Raw genomic sequence first — 17158 nt, 5'->3', positions numbered from 1 at the left:
ACATTTTACAGGAAGAGGAAATTTTACAGGAAGAAAAAATTGGATCTGAAATTAACTTAATACATTTTTTTAATCCTCCCAGTTCACAACCCCCATTATGATAAACCACCTCTTGCCTTTATTTTTATTATTCCTTAGTTTTCTACCTTGTTTCTATATTGTTCTGTATCTTCTGCTCAGTCTCGCTTAGCTTCACAGACTGGGAAGGGATGTTCCCCAGCAGGTGTGACATCTGAAACCCTGCTGGATAGAACCACCTCCCACACTTTGCTACATGCGACCGAGAGCAGTTCAGTGTGTAATGGGCTGTGATTGGCTGAGGCAGCACACAACCCCCTCAGCTCTCAGCACTGAACTCTACAGGGTGTCAGCTCTGCCTTGCATCTTCCAATGGGAGCAGAAATACACTGCTCATAAAAATAAAGGGAACACTTAAACAGCACAATGTAAATCTAAATCAATCACACTTCTGTGAAATCACACTGTCTACTCAGGAAGCAACACTGATTGACAATCAATTTCACATGCTGTTGTGCAAATGGAACAGACAACAGGTAGAAATTATAGGCAATTAGCAAGACACCCCCAATAAAGGAGTGGTTCTGCAGGCGGTGACCACAGATCACTTCTCAGTTCCTATGCTTCCTGGCTGATGTTTTGGTCACTTTTGAATGCTGGCGGTGCTTTCCCTCTAGCGGTAGCATGAGACGGAGTCTACAACCCGCACAAGTGGCTCAGGTAGTGCAGCTCATCCAGGATGGCACATCAATGCGAGCTGTGGCAAGAAGGTTTGTTGTGTCTGTCAGCGTAGTGTCCTGAGCATGGAGGCGCTACCAGGCCAGTACATCAGGAGATGTAGAGGAGGCCGTAGGAGGGCAACAACCCAGCAGCAGGACCGCTACCTCCACCTTTGTGCAAGGAGGAGCAGGAGGAACACTGGCAGAGCCCTGCAAAATGACCTCCAGCAGGCCACAAATGTGCATGTGTCCACTGAAACGGTCAGAAACAGACTCCATGAGGGTAGAGTGTAGGGCGTTTGGCATTTGCCAGAGAACACCAAGATTTGCAAAGTCGCCACTGGTGCCCTGTGCTTTTCACAGATGAAAGCAGGTTCACACTGAGCACATGTGACAGATGTGACAGAGTCTGGAGACGCCATGGGGAACTTTCTGCTGCCTGCAACATCCTCCAGCATGACCGGTTTGGGGGTGGGTCAGTAATGGTGTGGGGTGGCCGCACAGCCCTACATGTGCTTGCCAGAGGTAGCCTGACAGCCATTAGGTACCGAGATGAGATCCTCAGACCCCTTGTGAGACTATATGCTGGTGCGGTTGGTCCTGGGTTCCTCCTAATGCAAGACAATGCTAGACCTCATGTGGTTGGAGTGTGTCAGCAGTTCCTGCAAGAGGAAGGCATTGATGCTATGGACTGGCCGCCTGTTCCCCAGACCTGAATCCGATTGAGCACATCTGGGACATCATGTCTAGCTCCATCCACCAATGCCACGTTGTACCACAGACTGTCCAGGAGCATGCCCAGGCATTGTAGGAAGGTCATACGGGCACGTGGAGGTCACACACACTACTGAGCCTCATTCTGACTTGTTTTAAGGACATTACATCAAAGTTGGATCAGCCTGTAGTGTGGTTTTCCACTTTGATTTTGAGTATGACTCCATATCCAGACCTCCATGAGTCGATAAATTTGATTTACATTGATAATTTTTGTGGGATTTTGTGGTCAGCACATTCAACTATGGAAAGATTAAAGTGTTTCATACGTTTGGTTTATTCATTCAGATCTAGGATGTGTTATCTTGGGGTTCCCTTTATATTTTTGAGCAGTGTATTTAGCACAATATTCAGCACTATGTACTGAAGACATCAGGTCTCCACATTCTAACTCAGCTCAAACTTTTGTCTCTGCCAGGCTGTTGCAGTAGACAATCTGCAAGCAGGACCAGAAGGACGACCCCTGGGAGACAAACTTTTAGGGTTAATTTAACACATAAAGTTCCAAAATTGTACTACGAAGTAAATTAGAAAACTAATTTAAATAACATATTTTTTATTACTAATGACAGGTACAAAAAAAATCCAGACACTTGTGCAATAAACATGCTGCTTCCATGTGAATTTCACTTAGCTGAATATTGTCATTTATACTTAGTTCTGCCTCATCTTGAAGATAACAGTGTATTTGTTGTAAGGTAGCATGGTCTTTTGCTGCTTTGCAACGATCTCAATGATCTGCATGGGTTAGAAAGAGGAAGATGGGTGTGGTCAGCCTGACATGTTCAGCTTTACATCATATTCAAGCATTGCAGGACCTTGAGGAAGATAATGGCCCTGATTTACTATTGTAAACCCGACATGTTTTGTCAGGTCATGCACCAGATTCTGGCGCATTGCGCAATAAATTCTGTCTGAGCCAGAATTTGTGCCAAAATGTAAAAAAAAAAAAAAAAGACTAACGCTCCATTTTACTGAGAAAACCCGAAAAGGGAGCGTGGTCATCTGGAAAAGTGGGCGTGGTTACTAGGCATCGACCGATTATCATTTGGCCAATATTATCGGCCGATATTCATGATTTTGGACATTATTTTTATCGGCAATTACCTTGCCGATAATCCGATAATGCACCACACCGCCGCACCACCGCACCACACCCCCCACCACCGCACTGCACTGCACAGACCGCCGCCGCCGCCCCATTGCCTCCCCCATCCCCGGTTTTATAATTACCTGTTCCCGGGGTCCGCGCTATTTCTGGCTCCTGCGCATCCTGTGTTACGCTGTGTGCTGCCCTGCGCAATGACGAGTGACGTCCTCAACGTGACGTCACCGTCAGTGCGCAGTGACAGCTCAGAAGGACGCCGCAGGAGCCAGAAGAAGCGTGGGCCCCGGGAACAGGTAATTATAAAACCGGGTATGGGGGAGACAATGGGGCAGCAGCGGCGGTGGTGGTCTCCGGCCGGGGCGGTGCGGTGGTGGTGGGGGGTGCGGCGCGGTAGTGGTGGTGGGGTGTGGTGGGTGGGGGGGGCGCGGTGGCGTTGATAGGACTTAGGACCCCAAGACAGGCAGGGGGAGAGAAGCGGGTGGCGGCGGCGGTCTCTGGTACCGCAAAAGCCGCTACAGTTCATTGATTTAAAGCGCCTGCAGCGGTGTCGCCGGGGGGGATAAATAGCCGTCCTTATACTGGAATATCGGTATAAGTTATTGGCTATCGGCCCTAACCTCCACAGGGTATCGGCCCTAAAAAAACTATATCGGTCGATCCCTAGTGGTTACTAAGGTTTCCACATAAAATGTGGTGGATTTGGGCTGAGGAAAACCCTACAGATCAGAACATGTGTAAAAAAAGCAAAGTGTAGGAAAAGTGGAAGATGTAGGGAAACATTAGTGAATACCGTGGACAAAATTGTAGGGAATTAAAACCCACAAAGAAAACTACACAACACTCTAAGATAATCAGGTCCAATATCTTTTGGAAATTAGTTTTTTTTCCCCTTTAGACTACTAAGAGTTATAGGGTTAAAATCTAAGCAGTTCTAGACCACTAGACATGTTAACATAAACCTTGTCACCATCCTAGATCACCAGGAATGTCAACATTAAGTCTACTGGTCCACTAAGTATTTAACCGTTAGGCCCTTTATTCCTGCCTAGGCTAATATGAATTTGTTTCTGTAACCCTAACATAGGATATAAATTGTATGTTGGCTCCTGTAATTCCCATTTACTGAGAAACCTAATGAAATATAATACACTCATGCAGGCTGCCTATACAATGAGTAGGAGTTATCTGACTCACCATGCCAGCAAGCGAGTGGTTATTAAGCTTAAATGTAACATAGGACTGAGCAGAGATTGCTATCCTAGGAACAGTGAGCCTTAAAGGGGTACTCCTTGTGGAATACAAATGTTTTTAAATCAACTGATGTCAGAAAGTTAAACAGATTTGTAGAGTACCCCTACAATTAGAATTGGAGCTCCTGTAGAATTATTTTGTGATTGGCTGGCTGAAGGCTTTGGTCTCGCTGCAGACCCCAATGATATCTACACTTCTGTTTCTTACATACTGCATTTAAGATAAACTAATTCCCTTGTGGCAGCATGATACCTGTAGTTTTTCACCATATTTTTGTGTATAGAAGACACAGGATATTAGATCTCATCCAGTCAGTATAAGCCAGAATTAGCCCTCCATATGCATGTATCCATAGACCCCTGGAGGCCAAAAGATTGTCATGCTGACCTCTTTTTGACAGTAAACATTGCAGGTTCGGTTTTTTTTCTGTATGGAATAATGCAGCAGATAGCATAATTCCGTACAGAGGCATATAGTAAACAAAAACACAAACACTTATTATTTTATTGGAGCTAGTGGGTGATGAATGTCACTGTTTGGCATCCATGAGAAAGTAAACCCAGCACTCACCAATGCAGAGGTTTATTAATCCAGCTAACAGCTGAAGAGAGCAGCCATTGTCAAAACGCGTTATGGCTAGACATCAGGCTGTGGTATTTAATAATCAAATCTATGTAGTAAAAGAGATATTACAAACAGTAAAAAAGAAAAAAGTTGATTATACAGTATCTCACATAAGTGAGTCCACCTTTACATTTTTTTTAAATATTTTATTATATCTTTTCATGTGAGAACACTGAAGAAATGACACTCTGCTACCATGTAAAGTAGTGAGTGCACAGCCTGTATAATAGTGTTTAATGTTGTGTTTCCTTAACCTCTTCAGGACGCAGGGCGTATGAATATGCCCTGCATCCTGAGTCCTTAAAGGGGTACTCCAGCGGGAATTATTTTTTTTTAAATCAGCTGGTGCCAGAAAGTTAAACAGATTTGTAAATTACTTCTATAAAAAAAATCTTAATCCTTCCGGTACTTATTAGCTGCTGAATACTACAGAGGAAATTATTTTCTTTTTGGAACACAGTGCTCTCTGCTGAATCACGAGCATAATGCTCTCTGCTGACATCTCTGTCCATTTTAGGAACTGACCAAAGCAGCATATGTTTGCTATGGGGATTATCTCCTACTCTGGACAGTTCTTAAAATGGACAGAGGTGTCAGCAGAGAGCACTGTGCTCATGATGTCAGCAGAGAGCTCTGTGCTCCAAAAAGAAAATAATTTCCTTTGTAGTATTCAGCAGCTAATGAGTACTGGAAGAATTAAGATTTTTTAATAGAAGTAATATACAAATCTGTTTAACTTTCTGGTACCCCTTTAAGGACGTAGGGCATACAGGTATGCCCGTAGGCATTCCGGTCCCCACTGCTAGCCGGTCAGGGACCGGACTGGGATGCCTGCTGAAATCATTCAGCAGGCATCCCGACACATCACCAAGGGGGACCTGACCCCCCCCCCCCCCCCCCAATGTCAATCCAGACCGGCGATCTGTTGCAATTCCAGGGGATAGGAGTGAGGTTGCAGGGGTGTCACCCCTCCTATCCCTGCTATTGGTCGGTCAGAAGCGACCGACCAATAGCAGATAGGGGGCGGGGGGGGGTTAAAGTTTGTTTCCCCTGTTCTGTCCACCTACAGTGATCAGGGCAGAATGGGGGAACTGTAGTGTGACGGTGGTGGAGGTCACTTACCTTCAGCGATCGTCGGCGGGCAGCGATCCTCTCCACGGTGCAGCGTTCCTGCAGACTAAGGAATCTGGTGAGTTGCCTAGCAACATCTGAAGGGCTACAGTTTGGAGACCACTATACAGTGGTCTTTAAACTGTAGCCCTCCAGATGTTGCAAAACTACAACTCCCAGCATGTTTAGGAATCACTGGCGTTGAATACCCCTATGTCCACCCCTATGCAATCCCTAATTTAGTCCTCAAATGCGCATGGTGCTCTCTCACTTCGGAACCCTGTCATATTTAAAGGAAACAGTTTAGGGCCACATATGGGGTATCTCCGTACTCGGGAGCAATTGCGTTACAAATTTCGTGGGGCTTTTTCTCCTTTTCTCCTTTTACCCCTTATGAAAAGGAAAAGTTGGGGTCTATATGAGCCTGTTAGTGTAAAAAAAAAATAATAATAATTTACACTAACATGCTGGTGTTGCCCCATACTTTTTATCTTTCAAAGAGATAAAAGGAAAAAAGACTCCTAAAGTTTGTAACACAATTTCTCCTCAGTACAGAAATACCACATATGTGGGCGGAAAATGCTCTGTGTACGCACAACAAGGCTCAGGAGTGAGAGCACACTATGTACATTTGAGGCCTAAATTGGTGATTTGCACAGGTGTGGCTGATTTTACAGTGACATAAATGCAAAAAAATAAATACCAACGTGTGACCCCATTTTGGAAACTACACCCCTCATGGAACGTAACAAGGGGTATAGTGAGCCTTAACACCCCACAGGTGTTTTACGAATTTTCTTTAAAGTTGGATTTGGAAATGAAAAAAATATATTTTTTTCACTAAAATGCTGCTGTTACCCAAAATTTTTCATTTTCACAAGGGAAAAAATTCCCCCAAAATTTGTAACCCCATTTCTTCTGAGACCATACCCCATATGTGGATGTAAAGTGCTCTGCGGGCGAACTACAATGCTCAGAGGAGGAGCGCCATTGGGATTTTGGAGAGAAAATTTTAAAAGCCCCCATAGTGCCAGAACAATGGACCCTCCCCCCCACATGTGACCCCATTTTGGAAACTACACCCCTCTCGTAATATAATAAGGGGTACAGTGAGCATTTACGCCCCACAGGTGTCTGACAGATTTTTGGAACAGTGGTTCGTGAAAATGAAAAGTTTTATTTTTCATTTCCACAGCCCACTGTTCCAAAGATCTGTCAGACGCTAGTAGGGTGTAAATGTTCATTGCATCCCTTATTAAATTCTGTGAGGGGTGTAGTTTCCAAAATGGGGTCACATGTGGTGGGGGGGTCCACAGTACTGGCACCAAGGTGGGCTTTGTAAACGCACATGGCCCCCGTCTTCTACTCCAACCAAATTCTCTCTCCAAAAGCTCAATGGCGCTCCTTCTCTTCTGAGCATTGTAGTTCATGCACAGAGCACTTTACATCCACATATGGGGTATTTCAATGCTCAGAAGAAATGGGATTACAAATTTACAGGGGCGTTTTCTTATATTACCCCTTATAAAAATGTAAAATTTAGGGGAAAAGCAGCATTTTAGATTTACATTTTTTTTTTTCATTTACACATCCGACTTTAAAGAAAAGTGGGGTGTTAAGGCTCATTGTACCTCTTTTTACGTTTCTTGAGGGTTGTAGTTCCCAAAATAATATGCCATGTGTTTTTTTATTTTTTTTGTTTTTTTGCTGTTCTGGCACTATAGGGCCATCCTAAATGTGACATGCCCCCCCAAAAACATTTCAGCAAACTTTGCTTTCCAAAAGACAAATGTGACTCCTTCTCTTCTGAGCATTGTAGTGCTCCTGCTGTGCACTTGACGTTCACACATGGGGTATTTCGAAACTCAAAAGAGATTGGGTTACAAATTTTGGGGGACATTTTCTCCTATTACCCCTTGTAAAAATGTAAAATTTGGGGAAAAACCTGCATTTTAATGAAAAAATTTAATAAAAATTCATTTACACATCTAACTTTAACGAAAAGTCGTCAAACAACTGTGGGGTGTTAAGGCTCACTGGACCCCTTGTTACGTTCCTTGAGGGGTGTATTTTCCAAAATATTATGCCATGTGCTTTTTTTTTGCTGTTCTGGCACCATAGGGGCTTCCCAAATGTGACATGCCCCCCAAAAACCATTTCAGAAAAACTCACTCTCCAAAATCCCATTGTCGCTTCTTCCCTTCTGAGCCCTCTAGTGCACCCACAGAGCATTTGACATACACATATGAGATATTTCCTTATTTGAGAGAAATTGGGTTACAAGTTGTACGGTGATTTTTGTCCTTTTACCCCTTGTAAAAATTCAAAAACTGGGTCTACAAGAACATGCGAGTGTAAAAAATTAAGACTTTGAATTTTCTCCTTCACTTTGCTGCTATTCCTGTGAAACACCTAAGGGCATAACACACTTAATGAATGTCATTTTGAATACTTTGAGGGGTGCAGTTTTTATAATGGAGTAATTTATGGGGTATTTCTAATATAAAGGCCCCTCAAATCCATTTCAAAACTGAACTGGTCCTTGAACAATTCCGATTTTGAAAGTTTTTTGAAAAATTGTAAAATTGCTGCTGAATTTTGAAGCCCTCTGATGTCTTCCAAAAGTAAAAACATGTCAAGTTTATGATGCAAACATAAAGTAGACTTATTGTATATGTGACTCAATATATAATTTATTTGGGATGTCCTTTTTCCTTATAAGCAGAGAGTTTCAAAGTTTAAAAAATTCAAAATTTTCAACAAATTTTGGAATTTTTCACCAAGAAATGATGCAAGTATCCATGAAAATTTACCACTAACATAATGTAGAATATGTCAGGAAAAACAATCACGGAATCAGAATGAAAAGTAAAAGTATCCCAGAGTTATTAATGCTTAACCCCTTAAGGACCCAGCCAATTTTCACTGTAGGACCCGGCCATTTTTTGTACATCTGACCACTGTCACTTTAAACATTAATAACTCTGGGATGCTTTTACCTTTCATTCTGATTCCGAGGTTGTTTTTTTGTGACATATTCTACTTTATGTTAGCGGTAACATTTTGTCGATACTTGCATAATTTCTTGGTGAAAAATTCAAAAATGTTATGAAAAAATTGAAAATGTTGCAATTTTTTTTACTTTGAAGCTCTCTGCTTATAAGGAAATGAATATTCCAAATAAATTATATATTGATTCACATATACAATATGTCTACTTTATGTTTGCATCATAAAGTTGACATGTTTTTACTTTTGAAAGACATCAGAGGGCTTCAATGTATAGCAGCAATTTTCCAATTTTTCACAAAATTTTCAAAATCGAAATTTTTCCGGGACCAGTACTGTTTTGAAGTGGATTTGAAGGGCCTTCTTATTAGAAGTACCCCACAAATGACCCCATTATAAAAACTGCACCCCTCAAAGTATTCAAAATGACATTCAAAAGTTTTGTTAACTCTTTAGGTGTTTCACAGGAATAGCAGCAAATTGAAGGAGAAAATTCAAAATCTTAATTTTTTACACTCACATGTTCTTGTAGTCCCAGTTATTGAATTTTTACAAGGGGTAAAAGGAGAGAAATCTTCCTAAAATGTGTAACCCAATTTCTCTCGAGTAAGAAAATACCTCATATGTGTATGTCAAGGGTTCGGCAGGTGCATTAGAGGGCTCAGAAGGAAAGGAACGACAGTGGGATTTTGGAGAGTGAGTTTTTCTGAAATGGTTTTTGGGGGGCATGTCACATTTAGGAAGCCCCTATGGTGCCAGAACAGCAAAAAAAAGCACATGGCATACTATTTTGGAAACTTGCATGTGTAAATTATTTTTATTTTTTTTTCACTAAAATGGTAGTTTTCCCTCAAATATTTTTTTTATTACAAGGGGTAATAGGACAAAATGCCCCCAAAATTTGTAACCCCATCTCTTCTGAGTATGGAAATACCCCATGTGTGGATGTCAAGTGCTCTGCTGGCTCACTACAATGCTCAGAAGAGAAGGAGCACCATTGAGCTTTTGGGAAAAAAAATAGTTTGGAATGGAAGTCAGGGGCCATGTGCGTTTACAAAGCCCCCCGTGGTGCCAGAACAGTGGACCTCTCCCCACGTGACCCCATTTTGGAAACTACACCCCTCACAGAATTTAATAAGGGGTGCAGTGAGTATTTACGCCCCACTGGCGTTTGACAGATCTTTGGAACACTGGGCTGTGCAAATGAAAAATTTAATTTTTCATTTTCACGGACCACTGTTCCAAAAATCTGTCAGACACCTGTGGGGTGTAAATACTCACTGCACCCCTTATTAAATCACTCACTGTACCCCTTATTACATTACATGAGGGGTGTAGTTTCTAAAATGGGGTCACATGTGGGTATTTATTTTTTTGCGTTTATGTCAGAACCGCTGTAAAATCAGCCACCCCTGTGCAAATCACCAATTTAGGCCTCAAATGTACATGGTGCGCCCGCAGAGCATTTTACGCCCACATATGGGGTATTTCCGTATTCAAGAGAAATTGTGTTACAAATTTTGGGGTCTTTTTTTCCTTTTACTGCTTGTGAAAATAAAAAGTATGGGGCAACACCAGCATGTTAGTGTAAATTTTTTTATTTTTTTACACAAACAGGCTTGTGTAGACCCCAACTTTTCCTTTTCATAAGGGGTAAAAGGAGAAAAAGACCCCCAAAATTTGTAGTGCAATTTCTCCCAAGTATGGAAATACCCCATTTGTGGCCCTAAACTGTGTCCTTGAAATATGACAGGGCTCCGAAGTGAGAGAGCGCAATGCGCATTTGAGGACTAAATTAGGGATTGCATAGGGGTATTCTACGCCAGTGATTCCCAAACAGAGTGCCTCCAGCTGCTGCTAAATTCTCAGCATGCCTGGACACTCAGTGGCTGTCCGGAAATGCTGGGAGCTGTTGTTTTGCAACAGCTGGAGGCTCCGTTTTGGAAACACTGCCATACAATAAGTTTTTAATTTTTATTGGGGGGGACAGTGTACGGGGGTGTATATGTTGTGTTTTACCCTTTATTATGTGTTAGTGTAGTGTTTTTAGGGTACACTGGCGTGTTGTTTCCTGCTAGGAGTTTGTGCTGCGGCGAAAAATTTGCCGCAGACCATACTTGAAACAGGAAACTTACTGTAGACCTGCCCGTTTGAATGTACCCTGTACATTCACCTGGGGGGGGGGGGGGGGGCAAACCTTGAGCTGTTTCAAAACTACAACTCCCAGCATGTACTGACAGACCGTGCATGCTGGGAGTTGTACTTTTGCAACAGTTGGAGGCACACTGGTTGGAAAACCTTCAGTTAGGTTCTGTTACCTAACTCAGTATTTTCCAACCAGTGTGCCTCCAGCTGTTGCAAAACTACAACTCCCAGCATGTACTGATCGCGGGCATGCTGGGAGATGTAGTTGTGCAATAGCTGGAGGTACACAACTACAACTCCCAGCATGCCGAGACAGCTGTTTGGGCATGCTTGGATTTGCAGTTTTGCAACATCTGGAGGGCTACAGGTTTAGAGAACACTGCAAAGTGATCTCCAAACTGTGGTCCTCCAGCTGTTGCAAAACTACAAATCCCAGCATGACCTGACAGCAAACAGCTGTTTGGGCATGCTAGGAGTTGTAGTTTTGCAAGATCTGGAGTAATACAGTTTAGAGATCACTGTATAGTGGTCTCAAACTGTAGCCCTCCGACTGTTGCAAAACGACATATTCCAGCATGCCCAAACAGCTGTTTGAGCTTGCCGGGAGTTGTAGTTTTGCAACATCTGGAGGGCTACAGTTAGAGACCACTGTATAATGGTCTCAAACTGTACACTCCAGATGTTGCTAGGCAACTCACCAGCTTCTGTTGGATCTCTATCGCCCGCTGCCTCCGACGCCCGCCTCGATCGGTAAGTGGATCTTCGGCGCTGGTCCCCTTCGGTTCCCCATTCTGCACCGCCTATTGTGGGTGGGCAGGACGGGGAAAATGAAAGTTAACCCCCCCGCCCCCTATCTGCTATTGGTGGTCGCGTCTATACCACCAATAGCAGGGATAGGAGGGGTTGCACCCCTGCCACCTCACTCCTATCCCTTCAGGGGGATCGTAGGTGTCTTAGACAACCGCGATCCCCCTTATATTCCGGGTCACCATAGACCCGTAATTACCCGGAATCGCGCAAATTGCAAGTGTGAATTCACTTGTGATTTGCTGGGATCGCCGACATAGGGGGTCTAATGGACCCCCCTGGGCATTTGCACGGGATGCCTGCTGAATGATTTCAGCAGGCATCCCGGTCCGATCCCTGCCCGGCGGGGACCGGAATTCTCCATGACGTACGCGTACGTCATGGGTCCTTAAGTACCAGGGTGTCATGACGTACGCGTATGTCAACGGTCCTTAAGGGGTTAAAGTGACAGTGGTAAGATTTGCAAAAACTACTACTATTAACACTACCTAAAGGGGTCTGCTATTACTACCATTACCATCTAATGGGGGCTGCTACTACTATTACCTAAAAGGGACTACTACCTAAAGAGAACTGCTACTACCAACTAAAGGGGGCTGCTGCTATTACTAGCTAATGGATGCTGCTACTACTATTACCTAAAGGGAGCTGGCTGCGTCCTTATGGTGAAAATGAGCTGCGTCCTTAAGGGGTTAAAATAACTCAACACACAGCTATTAATGTCTAAACATTGGCAACAAAAGTGAGCACACCCCTAAGTGAAAATGTCCAAATTGGGCCTAAAGTATCAATATTTTGTGTGTCAAAATAACACCAGCAATAACACCAAATTTAAGACACCTGCTCCTCATTCACACATTCACATGATAACATATAATATTATACATAAATATTTCCCAAAAATGTGAGGGGTGTACTCACTTATGTAAGATACTGTAAGTTTGCGCCAGCAGTATAGTATTGCGTAGTTGGAATGTGAAATAATAATAAAAAAAAAAAAGGCAAGAAATGTAAAGGGATATGGATTGCAAGGAAGCAGCAATGTCTGATAGGAACAGTCGCAATGTACTGTACAACTAAGGCTGATTTCCCACTACAAGTGTGCCTTCTGATGCACGTATATATTGGCACCCTGTCAAAATGTTAACAAATCTGAGCATAGAGAGGCACAGGCCCCAAAGATATTAATGGCCAAAATGTAGTTAGCTACGCTCCAGACATTTTACAAGCGTGGTTTGCTGCACTTTAAAGTGCGGGTAAAAACATGTATAAATTCTGAAAATGACCCGAGCATAGACTCTAGCTGACTAGGTTCAGGTCATTAAAGTCTGTAGGACCTGTGTCTCCATGCTTGGATACATTGGCATCCCATTTTGACACTCATGCACTTAAGCTTTAAAGTCACCTGAAATTGAGTAAGGCTAAAAAAAATCTGCAGATAGAATTCATGCAAAATGAGGTAATAGTTTGAAAGTCCAATACCCAAGGTAATAGGCATTAACACTGTCAACATCAGTTTTCATCAGTTGTCTAAAAGTACGACTTATCTATTAAATAATAGCCTCAAAGGGGTATTTCTAATTCTAAAAGTTATCCCCTATCCTGTAAACAAGCTGATCGATGCCCAAATTGTAACCCGAATGAATAGTGCACATATATGGACAGAGCTCCATTCATTCTCTGTGGGGCCTCCGAATAATGCCCAGTGCTGAGCTTGGCAATATTCAGAAGCCCCTCAGAGAATAATTAAAGTGTGTGTAGATTTGAAAGGATAATTTTTCTTTATTCTCAGAACACCCATTAGCTTGTTAATGAGGAATCTGTCAACATGTATTGATGATATGTTATGTGCTGTTTGATACCATCAGATGACAGGACAACAATATCCAACATACCTTTATGGATTATGGGTTTGCCACAACTTTTTAAATTATAATTTTCTTCCCAGGTTCAAGAGTCAAGAAGGCAGGGCCAGGCAGCTAAAGTGCCACAACTTTACTTGTCTTTTAGAGGATCCCTCCCTCTTTGCCCTGATGGACATAAAAGACTCAGCTTACAGCCCTGAGACCTGTCTCCAAATACTTTGCGATGCTGTAAAACTTAAAATTGTCCACCTTCTAAGTTTTTCTTTATTATGAATAAAATAGGAAATCAGACGGTTTGTTTGTTTAATCTTGCTTCTTAGCAAAAACTGCATAAACTGTAAGTGTATGTGGATGGAGAAAAATTTATATGCAACCTATATCTTAAGAAATATGATATAAATAGGCAGATCGAAAGGAGGAGCAAGTGATAAGAAATGTATCCATGTCAGTTAAAGGGGTTCTCCACCATAAGGTGATTTTAGTACGTACCTGGCAGGCAGTAATGGACATTCTTAGGAAAGATCTGCGCTTGTCTTTGTGCTAAATGACTATGTTGTGAGATTACCATAACACTGTGGCTAGCTTTTTGTGAACTGGTATTTCCTGTTTGATTTTTCTATTTTTGACTACAAATCTCATAATTCCATTTTCCTCCCTCCCACACATCAGCCACCCCACCCATTGAAACATAAATGAGCTGCATTCCTTCAAAAGATCTGTGGCTTTCAATCAAGGTGCCTGCAGCTGTTACATTAGTTGCAGATTGATCTCTCTCCCACCAAGCGATTCCTCCAGCCATTGAAGCAGACAGTCATTTTGTATGCTGTTAAAATAAATATTGGGGTGAAAATCACATAAGAATTGTGAGAAAACTGTCACACACAGGTACAGACACTATATTATGAACTACACTAACATTACAGCCCCTGTAGCATAGTCAAATAAAAAAAAATCCTGGACTACCCCTTTGAACTAAGATTAAAAAAAAATATCCTAGACACAAAATTAGCTGTTTTCAAGCAAATTTTAGTAACCGCTATACACAAAATAAATTCTTAAACTCAAACAAGAACCATTTTGTGTAAAAGCGTGAAAAAATCGGCATAATTAGATTATCATCCAAGATAGTAAAAAAATCTAAAATTTTATGTTTTAGATAACGTAATAACACAGATATCCATCACGGACTTCCTGTAATTCTGTAAAAAATTTTTTACATTACAATAGATATGTCTGTTAGTAAAATATGAAAGTATATTGAATGAACTGAAATGTATTTGGGGGACACAGAGAAGGAATCAGGACTTCCGTTGTATCCGCAAGATCCATGACCATTTTGATCACTTTTGAACACTTCCAACTTGTTCAGTTATATAGACCAGTCCTTGCAGAAACAGTATATTTAAAACAAATGATATATATATATATATCTATATATATTTATATATAGATATATATATATATATATATATATATATATAGGAAACAATTACATTTTTTTTAGGTATTAGAAACAAATGAAAGGCTGAGAATGTGATGGTTTGGTACCTTAGGTTGGCAGCTTAGATGTCATTATACACCGTGTTGACCACAAACAAGCTGTTTCTTCAACTTTGTCAAAACAATCAGACTTACTATCCTCTCAAATCCAATTCTATCTTTCCATATTGACACATAATCTGATTTTGGGTCCAAATATGTTTGTCAACGGGACTAGGTTTGTGCTAAATGTTGGCATATTAGGAAAAAACAACTGTCCATTCCTGCTCTGTGTGAAATGGCCCTGTGTTGCAGCTATATAAATCTTATTTTTATTTTGCTTCTACAGCCTATACAGTGTGCTTAATGAGTTGTATTTTTTCTCTATAGTTGTATGTAGCAGACTGCCTTGTATCTGCTTTTCTCTCTCTCCAGACTGTGTGGGCCACCCTCCCTTCTGTCTATCTGAGCCTGATGTGTAACCACTCCCACCCCCACCCCATGCTGCTTTCTCTAAGGGTATGTTCACACTAAGGAAATTCCGTGAGAAATTTCCTCTGTGGATCAGCACTTTCCGACATTCATGAACAATGGCATTTCTCTGGCAGATTCTACTGAAAGATTGAACGTGATTAATCTTTCACCAGAATCCAATTCCTTTTTCCAAGTTCCATTGCAGAACTTCCAACGTGTGAACAGAACAGCGGAAGGAATCTATGTTCTCTGTAAACGGGGCCTAACACTGAGATAGCAGTAAGTCCATCAGACTATGATGGACATATCTTTCTTCAAGTAGCAGCTAAATTGGAAGAAATAACTAATAAATACGATGTAGCAAGTTGCCTGATATTACATTTTACAGAAAGCAAATCAACAATTTATAAAAAATAAATAAAAAATCCATGCAAAGCCTTCAAGGCAGAATGGAAACTACTCAGATTCCTTAATAGGTGAAGATGTTAACACATACAAAGCTATGGAGATGGCATTTCTTTGTAATGATCCTATTCAGTGGTTGAATAAAATTCATATTGTAAAAATATGATGTAATGAAAATTTGGAAATATAAAGTCAAAGAGGAAGAATGACTTTGCTAATAGGGAAAGAGTAAAGTAGGATCTCGAAAACACATTTCGCCTCTAGCCCCTGGGACCTAGAGGTCTACAAGTGCCAGTTAGCAACCATGGCCCATTTGATTCCAGGCACAGCATATGCAGCATTCTGTGATTGAACCAGGATAAGTGATTGCAGCCGAGGTCCGATATCCTTGCCTCAGAAGCTTTCAGTCCATAGGAAAAAAGGGGGAAACTTGGGATAAAGTGATCACTGGCAATATTGACCAAATCAGTAGGAGGTAGAAGATATAATAATAACTATATTATTATTTTTAAATACAAGTGACACATTTGGCACTGAACCCTTCATCAAACTTGAAAAACAGACAAAACATCTCAAATTTCAGTAATACTGGAATCTATGTATGTGGGATTGTATGTTGATTTTATGTGAGATGTTATGTCTGTTTCCAGCATAATTAGCACTTTTGTTTCATGCTGAAATGCGTTTCTCACCTTTTATGTCAATTATAGCTACCTCCTGCTATGTTTGTCAATTCTGCCAGCTCCCGGTATACCCCTAGTCTTTTCTATGCTTGTGTATTACTACTGATGATACAGGGACATGCCAAACTGCTCTCGGGTGGAGCATTAAGTATAGACCTTATTTTAAATGATTTACAGTGTTGTGCTTGGACCATTGTACAACCACTGTATGTGAGCAGATTCCCTACAGTTTACTTGTTCTTGTTTTGCAAGGTATTAGAACGTGAAGTTCTTGTTAGTTCAAAAATACAGAACAAACAACTAAGGAGCATTTGATTTAAGGCATAGCATATGTACCAGTGAAAAGCTGGATCAGGATCAGTGATCGTAGCTGAGAGCTGATATCCTGGTTTCCAAACACTAAGTACAGTGGAGAAGTACTGAATAGGAACTACAAGTTCTTTCTTTATTACAACCTTTAAAAAAAAACTGTTACACCAAGACAGCAAGCAAGACATTGTGTTACGCCGAGCGCTCCGGGTCCCCGCTCCTCCCCGGAGCGCTCGCAACTTCCTCGCATTTGCAGCGCCCCGGTCAGACCTGCTGACCGGGTGCGCTGCAATGTCTCTCTCAGCCGGGATGCGATTCGCGATGCGGGAGGCGCCCGCTCGCGATGCGCATCCCGGCTCCCGTACCTGACTCGCTCCC

General features: G+C 41.8%; 1 protein-coding gene across 4 annotated transcripts in view; it reads left to right on the top strand.

Moving 5' to 3' along the window:
• Nucleotides 1-17158, top strand: part of SH3KBP1 (SH3 domain containing kinase binding protein 1) — a 465279-nt gene that overhangs the window by 260397 nt on the left and 187724 nt on the right. The gene's annotated exons all lie outside the window — the stretch shown is intronic.

The sequence above is a fragment of the Hyla sarda genome, chromosome 2, assembly GCF_029499605.1.
Source record: "Hyla sarda isolate aHylSar1 chromosome 2, aHylSar1.hap1, whole genome shotgun sequence".
Classification (NCBI taxonomy): domain Eukaryota; kingdom Metazoa; phylum Chordata; class Amphibia; order Anura; family Hylidae; genus Hyla; species Hyla sarda.
This window is presented reverse-complemented; position numbering and strand designations above follow the sequence as displayed.